The sequence below is a fragment of the Mixophyes fleayi genome, chromosome 3 (genome assembly GCF_038048845.1).
Source record: "Mixophyes fleayi isolate aMixFle1 chromosome 3, aMixFle1.hap1, whole genome shotgun sequence".
NCBI classification, from domain to species: Eukaryota; Metazoa; Chordata; class Amphibia; order Anura; family Limnodynastidae; genus Mixophyes; species Mixophyes fleayi.
Window position 1 is genome coordinate 213,192,745 of NC_134404.1, and position 17,888 is coordinate 213,210,632.

The window sequence follows — 17,888 nt, forward strand, 5'->3', positions numbered from 1 at the left end:
AGGGGGAGGGGGTTCCTTGGGAGAGTATTTTATGTAATGTGTGCAAGTTAAGAAAAGGAAATTATAAATTTCAGTTGATTTAAGGATTTACCATTTAGGTTTCTATCTTCTTGACTGTTATAATTGACGTTACTGTCACACTTTGTTTATGTAGAACTTTTCATAACAAAATATCACAGATCAGTATTCAAAACAATACAATTATATGAAATAAAGTTATAGGATATATAAATATTCTAGGACCACATAGGTCTTTATAGAACATGGTTAATTAAAAGAGTATATTATATGTAGGGATCTTATTTATTCTTTCTGCAAATCAATAATCTTATTGATTTCTTATTGTAAATCAATAATGCTGAATTCTTACTTTCCTTAGAATTTAAATTCTCAATGCCCCCAGATGAATAGAATATGTGGTGAAATTGTTGGATAATTGTTTTACTTTATCTGACACCAAATAAAGCATGCTGTTTTTTTAAATATACCTTATTATGTAGCAAAATTTCTGTTATTTAAGTTAACAAACAAAACAGTTTGCCATTTTTTTAATTACATGTGAACCATGGTCTTACTTGTTTTCCCCAAACAAAATATCTAGAAAGCACTTGTCAATATTTACACTTGTTTAGTGGTGAGATAATGTTACCAGGGTAACCCAGAAAGCTATTCTATGCCCCCAGTACACAAAAGGTTACAGCTCTTCTCTCACATAGTTTTCTATAAATAAAGTTACGTTTAGGATAATGTGTAAGGACATACTGAACATGCCCAGCAGCTTTCCTAATATCAGCTAATAGATATGATGTCATTCACTAGTCAGAGCAATAAGGTCATGGAGGCTGTCCCTGTTATGCCCTGTAGGCTCAGGCCATTGATTGTTAAACAGCTGTTCTCTGGCTGAATGGAAAGGAGTATACAAGTGTAAAAGTTGTGTACATTATGTCTGTTGATACTGATCCTCATAGTCAAAAAATAGAACTACAAGCATTAACTATGTATAAAATGAGCAATAATAAAAGCTATTAATTGTATTAGAACATGTGAATGTAACTGGAAATTAATACTTAGGGGTATATTTACTAAACTGCAGGTTTGAAAAAGTGGAGATGTTGCCTATAGCAACCAATCAGATTCTAGCTGTCATTTTGTAGACTGTACTAAATAAATGATAAATAGAATCTGATTGGTTGCTATAGGCAACATCTCCACTTTTTCAAACCTGCAGTTTAGTAAATATACCCCTTAGTTTAAATTAAATGGCTCAAACTGAATCAATTCCCATATTGGCACAAGGGCTTAAGATCTGTCCAATGAAATCATTGCTGAAGATCCCCATTTTGAATCTCTGTGTTAACTGATTACGAACTTGAACTAGTCAAATGCTTAATCTCTATATGCCCCTTGCACAGAAAGTTCAGTTTACAGTGCTGAGTAAAAGCTGGCAGGACTTATACAATAGTCCTGTTCTCACTAATGTGTTTTGCGCACTATACCATATTTTTGAAGAAACTATAACTTATGTACCATAATTACACACATTGAGACTATTCTCTTGACATTTTTGCACAGGCAGTAACAGAAAATGTCAAATAGCACTGGGAAAGGTCTGTGGAGACTTGTGTACGAAATTACATATTTCCATTTATCTACAGGCACGTCAGGGTGTGGTTACAGATAAATGTACTTTCCGTTGTAATGCTAAAATCCTATAAGGGATCCCCTATTAAAAAAAATGTTGTATAATAGATACCTTAAAGAGTTAACATTTAGTATTCCTAACTTTCATGCAGGTGTTTATATAAAGAATTCCTTCACAAGCACATATTTTTCTGGTAAAATTAGGAATTTAGCTCAGTTGGCAGCACATGTATATTTACACAGCTATATACAGTAGGTTTACATCTGTTTCAATTGCAGCAGTTAGTTTAGTCGGGTCTTGTAAATTGTACAGGTGGAGATCTTTCTGCATTCCTTCCCTTTAAGATTTTTCCTGCTTTTTCTAAGTCATTTGATCAGGTATCAGACATACTGTACCAGAAAACTGGACAAACTACAGGAAAGTGGCTAGACTTGAAGTGTTTGTGTACTTAAAGAAGGAATCTTGCACATTTTCAGCTTTCAGTTACAGACATTTTCTTATTAGAGCAATTGAAGGTCTGTGCCAGCCCTCAAAACGGAAATCAAAAGCTCCCAGAGAAACATACCTAAGGAATGCGAGACTTTAGCCAAAAGCCGTACGCAATGCACAGACAGAGGAAGTCTGGCCCTATATGGAGATTTGCACACTGTGCTATTTATCTCTGTGATAGCCCAAACACTTGCTGAACCAGGTACTATTTCTAGCTTCCTTAAGGTTTTCACAATGTCTAGAAAGAAATTGTTTATTTTATTCCCGGTTTCCTATAAACCTAATCCTTGGACACAGCACTGTCTGCGCTGCGATGTTCTACTTTTAGGCCTCTTTTAGGGACTTCAATTTCAGCAGATCTGCTTTCCTCCCTCTCTTTCATGGTTTCCTCATTGGTTTGCTATAGAAATAGAGTGGTAAAGCTACACAATGTACTTGTAATAAAATAATACCCACCTATTATATATATAATATAATATATATATATATATATATATATATATATATATATATATATATATATATATAAAATATAGGACACTTTCAGCTTTGTGGACTTTTATATGTTTAAATCAGGTAGCACACCTTCCAATAGCCCTGGTATTGACAGATTATCCTAACTCTTGGGGAATTTGAAAAGGGGGCATGGCACTGGAATGTGTCCTGGTTGGGAGGTGCTGAGCATTGTTCGGGTAGGTTATGGGTGTGGCTCTATTTTACCTGATTTTGCTTTTTTTTAATGTTGGGATGTGAATGTGAATGAAGCCCCCTATTTACCTGCTATATTTTTATATTATTATTTATGAACACCTAATACAGCCACAGAGGTACTGCAGAAACTGTTAGCTCTGTGCAACAGTAATAGCAATTATGAAGTACCACAGTTCTTATGATCAAGCCAAAGATCTGTTTTGTCTCACAGATTCCTATTTGCAAATAATTATTTTGGTGACAGTCGGTAACATGTGCTAGTATTGATTTTGAGGAATTGTCTATTGGACTTATGTGTAATATCATACTTCATCCACCAAGAGGTGCCAATCATGTCTCTGACTCTCTACATAAACCTCAAAATTAATTATAGACTGCCTACTGTATTTGCAAATTGCAGGTCATGTGTGTTTCTTTTTTGTTTTTTTTAAGTTTAAACTTTGCACAGAGCACATTTGAACAGAGTCTTTCACTGCTAGTCACCTGCCAGGACCAGGAGAAGGCAATAGGTTCTCGCAGGACCACCAGGGGCATGAGTGATGAGTACTACTCACTAGCGGATCCAGAGGGGAGCAATCGGGGCAATCGCACCCCCTTGCAGCAATCTTCATATCTTAAAATTACTACTGAGAGGTTTGTTCATCAGGAACACAAGGGGCGGGCCAGCCGTGTCAACTAATCAGAGTGAAGGAGGGGTCTGCCCCTGGTACCACCAGGCACTACATGGTAATTTTTATGCTTGGAATCACAGACACAGTTACCAACATTTGTAAATAATTTACAAAGACACTTTGACGCTCAGTAGGTGCACCTAAACAAGCTGCACACTTTACTGAAGACATTGAAATACATTAAAGTACTTTCATGTGATTGAACTGAATTATAATGTATTTGTTTACAGAATGTATCTAGCATGCAGAAAAAGAAGGGTTTAATTGTACTGAAGGTCAATATTGCAAATTATTGACATTTTCAGGGTCAATTCTTTAATTCTACTGGGACTGTCTCTAAAAATAAAGGACATTAGGCAGCTATGCACAGTATTTATGGGCATCCTTACTTAAACAATCATACATTTTTGTATTTGGTTAGCATTACTGCCGTATAGTCCTGGGAAAATGGTTTGATTCTGACCCAGGCCCTATCTGTGTGGAGTATTGTATGTTCTCCCTGTGTTTCATCTCACTGACAAAAAACATACTGGTAGGATAATTGACCTCTGACAAGATGGACTCTATGGACTCACATGTACGTCTTTGTGAGGTAGGTAATTTAGAATGTAAGCTCCAATGGGGCAGGGACTGTTTTAAACCAAACCTGCTACATGTGGCCAGAGGCGCAGAGAGGAAGGGGAGCAAGTACAAAGTAACGGGGCTCAGACCCGCCTGTGTAGTGGGAGGAGCTTCCAACCTCATGTGACCATGCTCCCTCTAGCAGCTAAGGAAGGTTCCCCAAGAAGTTGCTGTACCGGGGCCCAAAATTCCTCTTGACTGTCCTGTCTTTGACAACCAACTTAAAAAGATTCGGTTGCAATTATGTGGCAAAATGAAATACAGGAAGTTTGGTTTTCTCTGTCCTGGACATAAACTCTTTGAAATCACACCTCTAACTCTTTATTACTTCTTACCACCATCTTTTCTGTGGTACAAAATTCTTCTAAAACTCCATATCTGATCATATTTGGTCATACTTGGTAACTCATCACATGCGTAGGGATTAATAAAAAAAACAAAACAATGTTTGATGGTTGTATGATATTAAACATTAGCTCTCATTCAGAATTTCTGGCAGTTTATATGATATTTTAGACAGTCCCTGACTCACTGACTGAGAGTCATAAGCCACAGGAACATATTTGGTCTCATAAATTTGATTCCAAAACCAATCCCATTTGACCCAAGGAATGTTTGTTCATGTACTATTTACTAGAAGTGGGTTTGTTTTTATATTTCACCAATAACACATTTCTCTCATACTATATTCATAAAAAACAAGTTATACTGGCCTATGTTGGGGTACATTTTGTATTTTGACACATTTTATTGCTAAATATTTACTTCAACAGAGATATTTTATCCCTGTCTGGCTTCTGTGAGGTATACTATGGCACCTTTGTTAGCACTGCCTTTATATAACCCTTCATTTTCTAGACGCTGGACTCATAAAAAGCCATATGAAAATCAGAAAAATGTGTTATTTCATAAAAAGTTGTGTATGTACCATTCTCTGAACTTGAGATGAGTACAAATCCATTTATAAGGGCTGTTAGACCTCACACAGAACACCAACTGATCCAATATTACGGGGTATCTTGTAATACTCTGAAAGCAACCATCTCAGACTCCAAGAGAGTGAAGGATTGAGAGCGTCCTTTGCACAGGTTACAGACATAGGGCCGGATTCATTAAGAATCTTAAATGAAGAGGTATCTTATTTCAGTCTCCTGGACAAAACCATGTTACAATGCAAGGGGTGCAAACTAGTTTTCTGTTTTGCACATAAGTTAAATACTGACTGTTTTTTCATGTAGCCCACAAATATCAACTTTAAATTTCAGTGTACAAATAAGCTATCAAGTATTTGTGTGCTACAGGCAAAAACAGTCAGTATTTAACTTATGTGCAAAACAGAAAACTAGTTTGCACCCCTTGCATTGTAACATGGTTTTGTCCAGGAGACTGAAATAAGATACCTCTTCATTTAAGATCTTAATGTATCAGGCCCCTAGGGTCTGATACATGTTCGGACATGTGTCCTTTTGTGTAGCATATCTTGCGTGAAATAGATCTTCGCATGCCCAGAAATGGACGGTATGCCAATGAACGCAATTGCATGCAATTCATACCTGCATGAAACTGACACTTGCGACTGTCTATGACTTGAGAGGTGGAACGGGGGAGAGAAAGGGGGGACTTGTGTAGACTATATACAGTAAGGGCTTACTGCAGTTTGTTCTGTGTGTCTATGTACCGCACGTACTGTTTAGGCAGATTATACTATCAACCAGATTTAAATCAAAATGTATCTGCAGATACACTTTGATTTGAACAAAGATGGAACTACGCTCAAGTTGGGTGTTTAAAAAGAGCATGCATCTTATGTGCACAGTCGGACATGAATCAGGCCCATAGTTCTTAGGAAAAGATATTCACTGTCTCTATCTCCTATACTGTAACTTTATTTCTGATAAGCCCCAATATACACACAGGTTTATAAGAGTAGGAATTGTGGGCTATGCCAAAAATCCGGTGAGGTGCATACAGATTTATAATCCCTCAATGTGATAAAGAAATACGTAGTACTAGATAAACAAGTATAAGTAAAATGTAAGATACTGTATAACTTACGTGTAATGGTCCTTTATAGCAGTGTTTCTTAACCCTGGTCCTCAGGTCCCCTAACAGTGCATGTTTTCCATATCTCTTTACTTTAGCACAGGTGTATTCATTGCTGACTGAACCACATAAGGTATAATTATTTTCCTTATCACCTGCACTGTTAGGGGTCCTGAGAAATGAGTTTGGGAAACACTGCTCTATATAAATCACCAACTGTTTGTTCTATCTTTCTGATTATCAGACAGTTGTTTATTGCCTTTATGACTAAAGGGCATTTTTGTATAAATGTGACTCTACCACAGATGACGCAAATGGGAAACCTAGGTTCATCAAGCACAGCAAAGGCTATTCCAGGGCTGAGTTTCCTGTTTACCTAGTAATGCCTGAGAAAAGTAACAACTATAAGTAAAAGCTCCATGCTGTCATAAGACTACATTATTTTACATCTTGTTGAGAAATACTCCCTGTCAAGCATTTTGCCGCATGGAGATGTGAAATTGTAAGTATAACATCCATACTGCTGTGTGTGGGCATTGTAAACATGGGGAACACCTCGATACTTCCTGAGATATACATTGTTTATACAGTAATCTCTATCACATTTTTTCAAATGTCAGATTGTTCTTATTAAAAGAACCTGCAAAGTTCCAGTTTTTTATTAATAATGAGCAATTCCAGCAGATTATGTAAGACAAAAAATGTATATATAATTAATTTATAAACACCATTATATTAATTAAAAAAAAAAAGAAAAAGTGTCTTAAAACCTATTGTTTTTGTGTAAAATGGTTTTCTTTACTTAAGTATAAAATTCTACCAGGAAACAGCCAGAAGAGGGAGCGCAGGCTTAGAAGGTTCTAGCTGAGGAATAAAGGCAGTACTGTTCTATAACAGGTAAACAAGCTTGCCTGGGAAGACCTCAAATAGACTGTATTGCTTTGCTTTCTGCACTGAGAGCTGGACAGACTCATACCCACATTCTGTACAGGTCATGCAGATATAATACTGGAATTAATTTATAGCTTAGTTAACAAGCCCAAAACAAGCAGATATGTAGATCTATGGATATTAAATATTTTAGCAATTGAGGGAAAATATGCTCCCTAAGGGCCTGATTTTGAGTTAGGAGCAAAGCCAAGGAAAGGAGTATGTTTCCTCCTGGACACACCATCTTACAATGCAAGGGGTGCTAATTAGTTTATTATTTAGCACATAAGTTAAATACTGGCTGTTTTTTCATGTGACAGACAAATACTTGATAGCATTATTTTTTACACTGAAATTAAAGTTGATCTATGACATGCCGTATTCCAACTATAAATCTGTCCCTACATTTTAAATTTATCCCCCCCCCCACCCCCTCTAATGCAACATGGTTTTGCCAGGGGGCAAATTTACTCCTTTTCTTTGCTTTTCTCCTAACTCAAAAGCAGGCCCTAAATGTTCAGTTAACATATTATGCATACAACCAAAAGCCTACAATCATATAAGTAACTTAGGCAAGTACATATTTTAGTGAGATGATACACTATAAAACTATCTCTTAGTTATATGTTTGGACTTTATATCGGTGCCTTGCTGGGAAAATACACTTTATGTATTTAAAGCAGGGTTGAGTAATATTTAACTTGGGGTAGACATCACATGCGGCCTCCTGGCCAGTAAAATCTCATTTTTGGTTCTTATCCTAGTGACTCTGACGTTGTCTCAGTGAGCAAGTCCAGGGTATTTACACAGTCTGTGTAGCAGGATAGTCTGTGATTCAACAGTGATTGATGGCTTCTCACCAGTTATGTCTTACTGGCTAGACGAACTGCCCATTGTTTAACCTATTATTTGCAATTATGAGCAATTCACACTGCTGCTATCATTTCAATAATCTCATAGTGTTATCTGATCTGCTTACCCGCAAAGTTAACATGCGGGGCCAAAAGCAATTTTTGACGCCTCTGAAAAATATGATGTTGTCCATTTAAAATATAACATTTGTGCTGCTGTAGACTTTATATCCTAAACTAGTGTTTCCCAACCCTAGTCCTCAAATACCCCTAACAGTGCATGTTTTCCCTATCTCTTTGCTGGAGCACAGGTGTAATCATTACTGACTGACACATTTTGCAAGATACACAGTTGGTATAATTATTAGGGATGTGCACCGGCGACTTTTGAGGTCTCGTGTTTTGTGTTTTGGATCCGGATTTTCGTTATTTTTGAGGTTCGGATTTGTCTCGCAAAACACTTGACGAAAGGTCTCGGTTCGGATTTAAGGTATTGGATTCGGATTTTTTTTGAAAAAAACATAAAAAGTTTAAAAATCAAGTTTTTGGGCTTATTTTCACTCCTAGGCTATTATTAACCTCAATAACATTCAATAACAAGCATTTCCACTAATTTACAGTGTATTCTGAACACCTCACAATATAGTTATTAGTCCAAAACGTTGCAACAAGGTATCTTTCTGGACTGCGTAGAGGAGTGGGTCACCACAATATCTTAAAAACCCTGAACTTTTATGATTCGCACCAATAATTGTACCTGGACTGCGTAGAGGAGTGGGTCACCACAATATATTAAAAACCCTGAACTTTTATGATTCGCACCAATAATTGGACCTGGACTGCGTAGAGGAGTGGGTCACCACAATATATTAAAAACCCTGAACTTTTATGATTCGCACCAATAATTGGACCTGGACTGCGTAGAGGAGGGGGTCACCACAATATATTAAAAACCCTGAACTTTTATGATTCGCACCAATAATTGGACCTGGACTGCGTAGAGGAGTGGATCACCACAATATATTAAAAACCCTGAACTTTTATGATTCGCACCAATAATTGTACCTGGACTGCGTAGAGGAGTGGGCACTGGGCACCACAATAAAATATATAAAAAACCTTCAACAGATCTGCATTACACTACACATACGGCTGCTCCTCCATCCTCTCCATCATATACATGTTGGAGTTTTAGCGTGTGACAACCTCTTGTTTTTGATAATGTCAGTGCATTTTGAATATTTTTCAATTTGCCCCACACCACTGAATGTACTTTATCTATGATACGCAATACGCATCTATCTATCTTGACTGCGTAGTGTGGTGGCCCCGGTACACAATTTGGTACCGAGGCCACAATATAATTAAAAAACCCTCCACGTGTCTGAATTCCACCAAACAAGTATCTGGACTGCATAGTGGGGTGGCCCCGGTACCCAATTTGATACCGGGGCCACAATACCGCCTCCAAACATGGTACAGACAATTCGTCATTGAGAGACCCCAGACAGACAGGGTCGAAGTGTTATTGTTTGACTTTGTAAACCCAAAAAAATGTCCCTGTTGCACATAGTCGTGCAATGAAGACTGACTTTTTCATTTAAAGGCACGATCTTTAAAGTGTAGTGTTTGTAAGTCTAAGTCATATTATACTTTTGGTAAAATTGGTTTATTTTGTTCCTCTTTATGGTAATTAATTAGTAATAGAAGTAAAGTAGGAAATAGAATTAAAGTATGAAATAGAATTAAAGTAGGAAATAGAGTGGTATAGAGTTGTAGTGTGGTATAGATAGAGTGGTCCACACAATATAATAATAAAACCCTCAACTGGTCTGAATTCCACCAAACAAGTATCTTGACTGCGTAGTGGGGTGGCCCCGGTACACAATTTGGTACCGAGGCCACAATATAATTAAAAAATTGGGCATCAACTGTCAACGTTGTTTAATATCTGATACACCTAAATATGGACTGCACAGTGGAGTGTCCCCGGTAGTAAATTTGGTGCCGGGGCCACAATACCTCCTCCAACTTCCAAGTGTAGTGTTTATAAAGACACACAGCGTCGAAGTGTTATTATTAGTTGACTTTCTTAACCCTAAAATTGTCCCTGTTGCAAATATTCGTGCAATGGACAGTTACTTTTCTATTGAAAGACTCAAGCTTTCAAGTGTAGTGTTTATAAAATATAAACAACAATACAGTAGTTTTAGAGCACGTCAATACCTCTTGTTTTAAATTATGACACGGCATTTTACTTTTGGTTTAATTTCTTGAATTTTTTTACATTTGGTTTTACTTTTTGAACATGGCAAACGACTGTTGCTTGGTCATATAATGCAAAAAAAAAAGTTCCAAGATGGAATTGTCCTTGGGCCCTCACACCCACCCTTATGTTGTTGAAATAGGACATGCACACTTTAACAAACCAATCATTTCAGCGACAGGGCCTACCAAACAACTTTGGCTGAAATGATTGGTTTGTTTGGGCCCCCACACCAAAAAAGCTATTCATCTCTCCCTGTACAGACTAAACAGGCTCTACTGAGGCAAGATGTCGTCCTCATCCTCAACCTCTGATTCCTCTCCCCCTACAGTGTGTACTTCCTCCTCATCACACATTATCAATTCGTCCCCGCTGGACTCCACAACCACAGGTCCCTCTGTAGTATCTGGAGGGCAGTGCTGTACTTCATTGAGGAATTGATTATTCATTTTTATAAACATCATTTTTTCAACGTTGTGAGGAAGCAACCTCCTTCGCCGCTCACTGACCAGGTTCCCCGCTGCACTAAAAACTCTTTCCGAGTACACACTGGAGGGGGGACAACTCAGGTAAAATAGAGCCAGTTTGTACAGGGGCTTCCAAACTGCCTTTTTTTCCTGCCAGTAACAATATGGACTGTCTGACATGTCTACTTGGATGGTGTCAGCAAAGTAATCATCCACAATTTTTTCTATTGTGACAGCATCCAATGCAGCGAGAGTAGACATGTCTGCAATGGTTGGCAGGTCCTTCAGTCCGGACCAGATGTTATCAGCATCCCCGCCAGTGCCTCTTTTGGGAAAACTGAGCTTTTTCCTCGCAGCCATAGATGTGGAAGAAAATGAGGGTGGAGCTGTTGGCATGTTACGGTCCTCTTCAGAGGACAATCTCCTGACCAGCAGGTCTTTGCACCGCTGTAGACTTGTGTCCGCCGGAAACAGAGACACAACATACGCTTTAAACCGAGGATCGAGCACGGTGGCCAGAATGTATTCCTCTGACTTTAAAAGAGTGACCACCCTCGGATCCTGGCAAAGCGTACGAAGGGCTACATCCACAAGAGCTACATGCTTGGTGTAATCGCAATGGCTTACCAGCTCCTCCCTCACTTTCTCCAGCTGCTTCTGCAACAGCCTGATCAGGGGAATGACCTGACTCAAGCTGGCAGTGTCGGAACTGACTTCTCGTGTGGCAAGTTCAAATGGCTGCAGAACCTTGCACAACACGGAAATCAGTCTCCACTGCGCTTGACTGAGGCGCATCCCCACTCCTTTGCCTATGTCGTAGGTGGCTGTGTAGGCCTGAATGGCCTTTTGCTGCTCCTCCATCCTCTGCAGCATATAGAGGGTGGAGTTCCAGCGCGTCACAACCTCTTGTTTGAGGTGATGGCAGGGCAGGTTCAAGCTTTTTTGATGTGCCTCTAGTCTGCGGTAGGCACTGGCTGAATGCCGAAAGTGTCCAGCAATTTTGCGGGCCACCGCAAGCATCTCCTGCACACCCCTGTCACTCTTGAGGTAATGCTGCACCACCAAATTAATGGTGTGGGCAAAACATGGGACGTGCTGGAAATTGCCCATATTTAATGCCCGCACAATGTTACTGGCATTGTCTGACACCACAAATCCCCATGAGAGTCTAAGTGGGGTAAGCCACTGGGAGATAATTTCCCTCATTTTCTCTAATATGTTGTCAGCGTTGTGCCTCTTATTAAAGCCTGTAATGCACAATGTTGCCTGCCTTTGCATGAGCAGCCATTTTGTAGATGCTGCTACTGATGCAGCTGTTGCTGCGGAAGGGGATGCATCTACCCAGTGGGCTGTCACAGTCATATAGTCCTTCGTTTGCCCAGAACCACTTGTCCACATGTCCGTGGTTAAGTGGACAGTGGGTACAACCGCATTTTTAAGAGCACTGAGGACACTTGATCGTACTTCTCTGTACATTTTTGGTATCGCCTGCCTAGTGAAGTGGATTCTCGAGGGGATTTGGTACCGGGGACACAATACCTCCATCAACCCTCTAAATCCCACTCCACTGATGGCGGACACCGGGCGCACGTCTAACACCAACATTGCAGTTACAGCCGCAGTTATACGCTTTGCAATAGGGTGACTACTATCGTATTTGGTGGTCATGGCAAACGACTGTTGGACGGTCAATTGTTTTGTGAAAGACTTAGCGGTCTTACGACTTCCCCTCTGGGAAGATGACCGACTAACAGCAGCAACAGCAGCAGTGGCAGTAGTAGGCGTACCGCTGCAGGATTCCTCGGATGAATCCCGTATTGAGGAGGACTCAGTCTGGCTGCTGACTTGGGCTGCAGGACTGAATCTGATGGAGATTGTGGAGGAAGTTGACGAGGAGGGTGTTGCTGGTGTGTATCCAACTGGACCACGGGATTTAGGTGTCCCTGTACCGATGAGGGTCCTAGCCCCAGTTCCTGAACTAACCACTGAACTATGAAGGTTATTCAGGTGACGTATAAGGGAGGATGTTCCTAGGTGGGCAAGATCCTTACCCCTGCTTATTTGAGCTTTACATAAGCTACATATTGCCATACATTGGTTGTCTGGATTTGGATAAAAATAACTCCAGACCGAAGAGGTGCATTTTTTGGTCTTCTGACCAGGCATGACGATGGGCTTTTTCATCCCATGAACATCAGCTGTTTCCCCCCCTGGTGCCTCATTTACAATAACCACATCACCATCCTCATCATCAAGTTCCTCCACAGCGCCAGCTACATCATCAATAGCCTCCTCCCGAGCCACCTCTTCCCGTACAGTGATGGGAAGGTCAGGCTTGACAACCACCAACACCCTTGGACTCGCCTTGGGGATTTGTGATAATTTCTCTTTAGAAGGCAGAGTTGTTTGCTGTTTTGTTGCTGACAGCATAACTCTCTTCAATTTTTTGTAGGGGGGGGGAGGAGGAGGAGGGCTAAGATCCGTGGGTGAAGCTGAACCACTAGTCATGAACACGGGCCAGGGCCTAAGCCGTTCCTTGCCACTCCGTGTCGTAAATGGCATATTGGCAACTTTACGTTTCTCCTCAGATGATTTTAAGTTTCTCTTTTTGCTACTTTTTCTTAACTTGGGCTTTTTGGATTTTACATGCCCGGTACTACGAGATTGGGCATCGGGCTTGGAAGACGACGTTGATGGCATTTCATCGTCTATGTCATGACTAGTGGCAGCAGCTTCAGCATTAGGAGGAAGTGGGTCTTGATCTTTCCCTACTTTATCCTCCAAATTTTTGGTCTCCATTATATGTAGCACAAGATACTGCAGAATGTGTGAACTTGGTAATATTGCAGTACCAATGGACTTATACTGCTGGATTGGTTTTGCAAATTTGGTTATAATTATTATATTTTTTTTTTTTTTTTAATTTTTTATTTTTTTTTACTTTTTTTTTATTTTTAAAAAACTTGGGAATAGTGGGGAAATAACTATGCCCTTAGAAGCACAGAGCACAGGACACAGCACCACTGGACTGAACAGGACACGGCACAGGACCCAGCAGCACTACGGAACTCAGCAGGACAGAGCACAGGACACAGCACCACTGGACTGATACTGCAGAATGTGTGAACTTGGTAATATTGCAGTACCAATGGACTTATAATGCTGGATTGGTTTTGCAAATTTGGTTATAATTATTATATATTTTTTTTTTTTTTAAATTTTTTATTTTTTTTTACTTTTTTTTTATTTTTAAAAAACTTGGGAATAGTGGGGAAATAACTATGCCCTTAGAAGCACAGAGCACAGGACACAGCACCACTGGACTGAACAGGACACGGCACAGGACCCAGCAGCACTACGGAACTCAGCAGGACAGAGCACAGGACACAGCACCACTGGACTGATACTGCAGAATGTGTGAACTTGGTAATATTGCAGTACCAATGGACTTATAATGCTGGATTGGTTTTGCAAATTTGGTTATAATTATTATATATTTTTTTTTTAAAAAAAATTTTTATTTTTTTTTACTTTTTTTTTATTTTTTAAAAACTTGGGAATAATGGGGAAATAACTATGCCCTTAGAAGCACAGAGCACAGGACACAGCACCACTGGACTGAACAGGACACGGCACAGGACCCAGCAGCACTACGGAACTCAGCAGGACAGAGCACAGGACACAGCACCACTGGACTGATACTGCAGAATGTGTAAACTTTGTAATATTGCAGTACCACTGGACTTTTACTGCTGAATGTGTAAACTTGGTAATATTGCAGTACCAATGGGCTTATACTGCAGGATTGGTTGTGCAAATTTTGTGGTAATTAAAAAATATTAAAGTAGTTTTTGGTATTTTTAAAAAAAACTTTTTTTTATTTTTTTAAACACAGGGGAATATTGGGGAAATAACTATGCCCTTAGAAGCACAGAGCACAGGACACAGCACCACTGGACTGAACAGGACACAGCACAGGACCCAGCAGCACCACTGACCTCAGAAGGACAGAGCACAGCACACAGCACCACTGGACTGATACTGCAGAACACAGCACAGCACAGCACAGCACTAAACAGCACAGCACAGCACAGCACAGCACAGCACAGCACAGCACAGCACAGAACTAAACAGCACAGAACTAAACAGCACAGAACTAAACAGCACAGAACTAAACAGCACAGAACTAAACAGCACAGAGGACCACCTAACACACCCTCCCTCTACCCTGATCAATGCCCGAGTGAAGATGGCGGCGACTAGCGGGGAATTTATAGGATCCGAGTATCGCGAGATCCGACAACGGGATTATGAGTCAGAGCCTCAGTTTCACTTTTGAATTTGGCGCCAATACCCGGATCTGTCTCGGATCCGACTCGGATCCGCAACGTTCGGGTGGGCTCGGATTTCATAAATCCGAGTGCGCTCATCCCTAATAATTATATCACTGGTCACCTGGAAAACCAGCACTGTTAGGGGTCCCTGAGGACAAGGGTTGGGAAACACTGTCCTAAATTAATAATTGTGCTTCTTTAATGATCAAAATATTTCACCCGTTGTAGATTAAAGTAGACAGGTGTTTGGCACAAACAAGTAAAGAGATCAGGATGCACATACAGACCAACTTGAGTTTTTTCACACTGATTCCTTAAAGTTTGCAAACTGCATTACTGAAACTTCAGATTGGCACAACATTCATTGCCTTGTCACTATATAATAAATGCGTTAAGTGCATCTTGAAAATTTTATATTAGCACTCTATTACAGCAAAGTAGATATAATATGGGTATAGTTAATTTATGGTAAGATGAGAAAATGTAAACATGAGAAAAAGTATATATTATTTACAGCAGGGGTGTCCAACCTTTTAGCTTCCCTGGGCCACATTGGAAGACGACGAGTTGGTTTGGGCCGCACATAAGATACAATAACGATAGCTGATCATCCAAAAAACCATAGAAAACATAGTTAACATATATATATATGAGAAAAAAAGTGAGAAAGTGATATATATATATATATATATATATATATATATATATATATATATATATATATATATATAAGTTAACCCGTGCATGATACTTAAGGTGTTAAAAAGGTTCTTGTCATGCATTTGGGGCTAGGCCATGCCTCCTCAGGGGAAGAGCGTTACTTCCCGACGCAAGCGCCCTTTTTTAACGTGGTTTTGTCCACATGTCACCACCTCATCATTTTTCTCCATCACCTCATTCTTCATCTTCATCGCCACATCTTTCATCAAGCTACTTAAGGTGTTAAAAACTCCCCACTGTCACCCCCGGCAACCACCAACCACTCCCAACTGTCACTTCTCCTTCAAGAAATATATAGGTCAGTGTATAACTCTGCCCTGCAGGTGGAGCTGCAGCTTGTTGTTTTTTTTCCACACACGCCACTAGCCATTTATATAGTAGATATATATATATATATATATATATATATATATATATATTTATATCACTTTTTTTTCAAATCCCCCTATACTTACCTTTCAATCGCCCTGTTCAAAAAATCCTCTCTAGTTATTATACTATAATCACTTTTTGTATTGTTTCGATGCAATATCAATAAAGTGCATTTAAGCCAGGCATTGTATATCAGGGTGCCCTGACCAGGCCTGCGGTACCTGACATATACATCACTGTGACCCCAAATTGTGACCTGTTTTGCTAATTACACCACTATGTTAGTTAAGGGATAACAACTTATAATGGGCCAAAGAGAATAATATATAATGCCCCATTAGTATTACAAGTAGAAGTATGTAGCAGGGAGATAAGGTCCATGATGCTCCAGGACCAGGTGACTTTTATTCACTGGTCAGCGTCCCTTGAAATAATAAAAAAAATCCCCCTTAACTTACCTTTTAATCGGCTTGTTCTCCTGTCCTCTTCTCTTCTTTTCTCCAATTCTGTGCTGCTGATTGTTCTTCTCGCGCGGGTGGCTCCTCTGTGCTGCGCTCCGCAATGGATGTTAGGCGTGATGACATCACGCCCAACATTCACTGCGAGCACCGCACGGAGGAGGAGACAAGGGAGGGAGCCGGAGTACCAGCTGACGTGACCGCGTGACCGCAAGGTAAGTATTTTCTTTTCTTTTTTTTGCAGGATTTTTTTTTCCATTAACAGTGCTGCCCCCTTGCCACAACCAAAACTCCTTCTGGGCCACATTTACAGGCGTGCTGGGCCGCATGCGGCCCACGGGCCGCGGGTTGGACAACCCTGATTTACAGTATAAAAGGCAATACATAGTATGCGTGCTATGGTAAAACAATGTAAATATGGCCTAACATTTTTGGACTGTGCAATCATGTTCTGAGAGATTATAATGTGAGAAAAATTTACTACATATTTGTTTAAAGTTAATAGTGTTTAGTTTTGTGAAAATAAAGACTGTATACATTTTTTATTATAATCTATTTCTGAAAACTTCTTCAATATATGTATTTATGTATGTATTGTGACACTTTTTAACATTTTCAACATTGTTCAATTTGGAATGTATTTATCATACTTTTTTGTCATATTTGTTAATTCTGCAAAAGCTACCACCCAGAGGATTACATATTTCTTAATCTTCAATTGGCTGCCTACATTCTACAAAATGATACAATTGTGCATGTTACTTAAATTCATTTGCTGTTTAGCAACCTTGAGAAGTAACATTAGACTGGCACTGTTTCTTAACTAACATTTATAAAAAGTAATGTTATATCTCACACTGCCACAACTACCTTTATACAGTCATACCTCATATGAATTGTCCTGCAATTACAGGAACAGAAAACTACAACTTTATTTTAAAAACAATATTGTAAGTATTTTAGAACTTTTCATAATAATTAAAACAAATATGCTCCCAAGATTGATTCTTCAAAAGTTTTTTTTTCTAAAGCAAAGTTGTATTCTATCATTTTTTTTTATGATAAACTGGCCACTAGGGGCACTATATTATCAATGGTAATAATTTTTACAATGGTCAAATAAGCCCTGTAGTAGTTCACATATATTTAATTAACTTTACATAAATAAAGCTCACCTTGTATAATGACTTATGTCCTTATATTTTGCTGAACTTTTTTCTAGTGAAATAAAGTACATATAAACTGTTCTTTTAAAAAGGATGTAATTTCTAATATGTTAAACATCTTTACTTTGTACTATCTATCCGGCAAAT